The sequence below is a fragment of the Oryza sativa genome, chromosome 6 (genome assembly GCF_034140825.1).
Source record: "Oryza sativa Japonica Group chromosome 6, ASM3414082v1".
Lineage (NCBI taxonomy): Eukaryota > Viridiplantae > Streptophyta > Magnoliopsida > Poales > Poaceae > Oryza > Oryza sativa.
In genome coordinates, this window is record NC_089040.1 from 24,644,603 (window position 1) to 24,649,615 (window position 5,013).

General features: G+C 48.7%; 1 long non-coding RNA gene across 3 annotated transcripts; it reads left to right on the forward strand.

Moving 5' to 3' along the window:
• Positions 1-2,751: 2,751 nt before the first annotated feature.
• LOC9270696 (uncharacterized) lies at positions 2,752-5,013 on the forward strand. 3 transcript variants are annotated; one of them, XR_010742131.1, is made up of 4 exons: positions 2,752-3,088; positions 3,367-3,459; positions 4,313-4,419; positions 4,781-5,013. It is a non-coding gene; the product is annotated as an uncharacterized lncRNA (long non-coding RNA). The 3 variants fall into 3 exon arrangements; XR_010742132.1 differs by having other exon boundaries at positions 4,788-5,013; XR_001546364.3 differs by lacking the exon at positions 4,781-5,013 and having other exon boundaries at positions 4,313-4,636.

Here is a 5,013-nt window from a genome sequence, read left to right on the forward strand (position 1 = left end):
TCAGTAAGGTTGTAGTAATCGATGAGTACCGCCGAATGGGCCTTCTCCTTCTCCAGTTCGGCCTTGAGGCGATCAACCTCGGCCCAGGCCTCTTTCCCCTTGTCCAATTCGGACTGAAGGCGTTTGACCTCAGTTTTCGCCTCCTTGAGGGTGTGGGCCAAGGACTCCACCTCCAAGTTCTTGCGGCTTATTTCATCATCCTTGGCCCGAAGACGGTTCTTAAAACCATCAAAACGGGCCCGCACGGTTCGCTCCGTCGAACAGTGAGCCGCAAAAATCTAAATGAAAGATAGGAGCGGGCGAAAAGAACGAAAGGTTAATTGCGAGACGTAAAAATAAGAGGGAAGAGGAAAACGAAGAGGGAAGAAAGGGCATACCCGAACCGCCAAACTTTTAATGGTGGAACACCCCTCGTCGAACTCGTTAAGTTCGGTGAACAGGCTCGGGGTGCCGGCAGGCAAGACAAGATTGCTTACTCCCTCCACAAAGGGAATAAGGTCCGCCCAGGTCTCGAAGTCACCAGGGGCGAAGTGGGGCGCCGCAAGGGAATACTCCGAGGCAGATGCTTCGGCGGCCGCACACTTCCCCTTCGCCTTGACCAGCGGCGAAATAGCTGGCTCGCGCACAGGGCTCCCAAAAACCCTCGCCGCAGCCGACACGATCCGTTCGGCGGAGGTGGAAGCCCCGGTGGCGGCGCTACCGCCTGCCCCAGCGACGCCGAGCGGAGCAAGGGGAGCGGTCGAAAGGTCCAAACTGCGACCAGCAGGTGAAGTCGGAGTCTCGTCAGAAGAATCGTCGTCGCTGAAAATGCGAGCAATGTCGACGAGCCCCTTCTTTTTTGAGATCTTCTTGACCAGACCTCCTTTCGCCGCCTTGCCCGACGAGAACGCAACTAGGGCCTTCGCCCCTTCCAAATCCTTTCGTCGAAGGGGGGAGCTGTTCGACTCCACTCCAGTCTCGTTGTGACCTGGACTTGGGGTAGGAGTGTAGCCAGGGGTGTCGACGCGATCATCGATCGCCTCGTTCGCGGCCTTATCAGCCACAGCCTCCACCTCCTCTTCTTCCTCTCCTTCCTCCTCGCCGTCAAGTTCTTCGGCATCATCCTCGTCGTCGGCGTCGGAGTCCGACGAAGCAGGAACCCTTCGCTTCCTGGGGGCAAGCTTTATCTGACCGCGTATCCGTTTCCGCGAGGGTCCTGTTTCGTCATCAGTCTTGTGGGGATTCGCCCGGGGAGGCAGTTCGCCATTATAAACCCGGTTCGCCAGACCAGCTGCCTGCCGTGTCAGCAATTGGCTGAACTCGACAACAGACACATCGCCGATCATCTTGCGGGCTTCGGCTTCAGTTTGGTCGAGGGTTAGCACTATAAAAGCAAGTAGGGGGAATCACGATTAAAAGCCAAACAGGGTAAAATAACAAAGCACAGGAGTGTATAGCAAAAGAACGGCCTTACTGTTCATCCCCTCAGGAAGAACCAAGTTCGGCAAACCGTTAGCCTCTTCGCATTGCTCGACTGTGACTTTCCATGACTGGGAGAGGGGAAAGATGCGAAGCATACAGAACTCCTCCACCAAGTCACGGCAGCTAAGGCGGGAGCAAACCTTGCGCAGCAGAATGAACCGCGCCTCCATAGCGCCGTCCACAGCGATCTTGGGTTTCCGGTTCGGCGCAATCGCCCTACGCCGGCACCGGAGGGTTTTCGCTGATTCAGAACCAGCCTCGAAGGGGATGGTGTGATAGAACCACCTCGCCATCCAATGGCGGTCCCACTTCGACATGGCAGCGTTCACCGGCCAGAGATCGGACCGCTCGGGGCGAACGTTGAAATTCACACTCCCGAACACGGTCATCCTCGTCCCAGCTGGGGTAATCACCGTCTTCGAGTTCACGGTGGCGAAGAATATGGCGCCAAAGAGCTCGGCGCTGGGCTGAAACCCGGAAGTGCAGCACGCCCAGTCAAAGATGGAGATCCGAACTAGCGCCGACGGGCTCAACTGCGGAAGCTCCACCTGGAAGAGGCGAAGGATCTCCGGCAACAACACGTTGCACGGAAACCGCAGCCCCGCCTCAAAAAACACGGCGAACACCACCGTCCGATTGTCGACAGACTTCGGCACCACGGCTTTCCCCGGGGCGAAAGCCTGCCCCTCGACCACCGCCCAGAGCTGACCAACTTCGCCAGCTCGACGTCGTCCACAAGAGAGACCCCCAAAAAGGCGGTGCTGTCGTCATCGACTCGGCCGGGATCTGGCCCTTTCGCCGAAGCAGGGTTTGGCTTGCGAGGAGCCATGGCGAATGGCGTGTATGCGGTGGCGAAGAGAGCGAATGGGCGAAACACCTGAGGGGTCGAGAGACGCTGTGGAATAAAGAAACGGAGGAAGAGGGCGCAAGCGGTAAAAATGGCGAGTGTACCGGTGAAAAGGAAAGAGGGGTGGAATATATAGCTTATACTACACCATGACATGGAATTACCAACAGACATCTGTTGGCAAAAATAAACAATATCTGTCGGTAAAGGTTTTTGGCAAACTATATGTCAGCAATAGTGCATAATGAGACATGTTATATGTCAGTAATTCTAAATATATTTTTGGTCAAAATATCTGTCAGTAATTGTAAGAGTACGAGCTAATTATATGTCAGCAAAACTTAGAGGGTGTATATTAGACTATTAATAATACCATATTGCAAGCCCAAAAAGCCCATCTAGCCTATCATATATAAACCAAACCCTAATTTCCCCACAACCTTATCCTTTTCTTCCCTACCCAGCCGTCACGCACTCACGCTTCCTCCGGCGGCGGCAAGGCGACGGCATCGGCGGCCAAGGCGCGGGCGGCGGCGGCGGCGGCGAGCAAGGTGCAGGCGACGTCATCGGCAACCAAGGCGCGGGCGGCGGCGGCGGCGGAAGCGGGAGGCGGAGGAGTGGGAGAGGCGGAAGAGGGGGAGGAGGAGGAGGAGGCGGCAGAGACGAGAGGACCCCGTGGATGTGCTCGGGGAGGAGGTGATGGGGCGGGTGATGGAGCTCCTGGACGCACGCAGCACCTGGCGCTGGGTCGCCGCCGACGACCGCCTCTGGGCACCCAAGGTCCCCCCCCCTCTCTCTCTCATTACAGCCTGCACGGCTCCTGTTCGACGAATTGCCTGCGAGGGGCACTCGATTCCCCCTCACGAGTGGTTAATCGAGCAGTGGCTACTCTCGTGTCTTCTGTTAGGATCGAGCATACCGTATTCGGGAGTGGTGTTGATTAGGAGCTTTTATAGAATTCTCATTTATTGATTGTCCAATCATGGTTGCCAAAAGAGAAAGAGCGAACATTCGGCTAGTGTGTTCTAAACTGTCTAATTTTCATTGGTATTTTGCAGGCTTATTTGATGAGAGCTGGGGCTGTCATTCATAGCCATGGGATGGAAACTTGCATTGCAACCATGCTTAATACTGGTGCAAAAGAGTTTAGGGTGAACCTACTTGTCTCTTTTCCCCATGAATCTTAGCTAATGCTCCAGTTCTGCTTTATATTTCTCATGAAGTTAGCTGTAATGTTTACAGAAATGTGGTAGTACTAAGAAAATGCACTATTTCTCATGTAGTGTACCACATTATGGACATTTTTCTGTCTGATCTAATGTATCAAATTGAAAAACGGATAATTGTTCATATTTTTAGATTTCCGCTTACTTTTCCATTACAAGAACTTCAATGGTATTAACAATTAAGTGCTAATCTTCTATATGATGCACTATTCAATAAAATTGGAGATTATGTTTGCTCCATTTCCTTTTCATTTCATGGCAGACATTATTATATATGTACTAGAAAGAGTGGTGAACATTTTTTTTTAAGATTTGATCTATTATTGATTTCACACAGACATGCATCAGCTATCAGGACCAGTTGGAATAATTGAAATGCTAATTGAGAACTTTGCATGCACCACATAGTACAGCAACTACTCAAGCCAAGTTCTATTTACTAGTGAAGCCATTTCCAACTTATATCAATCCATTTATTAGGAATATGCATGTACATTGTGTGTTTACTGAGTTTTTACTTGTAGAATGTACCATCCTAGTATAATTATTTTAAATAAAACTCCCTTAGTTGATCTCTGCAAATTAGGTGGCTAGCTGTCCTTGCAGTGAGTTGTCGTAGTACAAATTTGAAACAGTCTTCGGGCTTCAGATTTTCCATCTACATTAATTATGAAAATGTCACCTACATACATCTCAATTCTAATATAAGTTAACATTTGCAAGTGGGAGCCAATTAAACTGTACTTCAGCACTTATCTTCTTTTTATTTATTTACTAGCTATGATTTGCGACCTGTGGGTGAGCAATCAACTTCTTGCTGAAGTGTCAGAGAAGGGTACCTGAAGGAACAGAAGATCAACACTAACTTAAAGGCTCATACATCATGTAAGCTAAAATCAGTTTGTTCCCATAGTTTGTGAGATAAATTGCAATCCTTGCTGCTTGTAAATTGTAATTGAATCTGTTACGATTGCAATTATACTGCTTCAACATAAATTTCTCATAAAATGGAACTGGTAATTTAATATTGGTGGATTGTGAGAATATCGAAGCTATGCTACAGATTGAATTAAATGGAACTACATCAGTTATGTTATTGACACTTATCCTGCACATTTGACACTGATCTTCAATTCTGTATTGAAATAGTAGGTGTTGCATAGATTACTTATCATTAAATGGAGTATTATTATAATCTATATATCTGACCCTTAATACTTTTGTCTTTCTGATAATCTGATTCAAGTTTTTAGATGCTCAACTTATCATGGCGGTCACAAGATATTTTGGAGTGGCATTTCTCTACAAGGGAAATGCCTTGCCTGTTGTAGATTTGCCATCGTTTTGTCTCATTTTGTAGATTGTATAGGAGAATTTCTCTTTTTGTACAACTAACCTATGTACATGGCATTTGTAATTAAATGGAATTGGTATATTCAGTACTAGTGGAATGTGGATGCATGAGAACTGTTGGTGGTA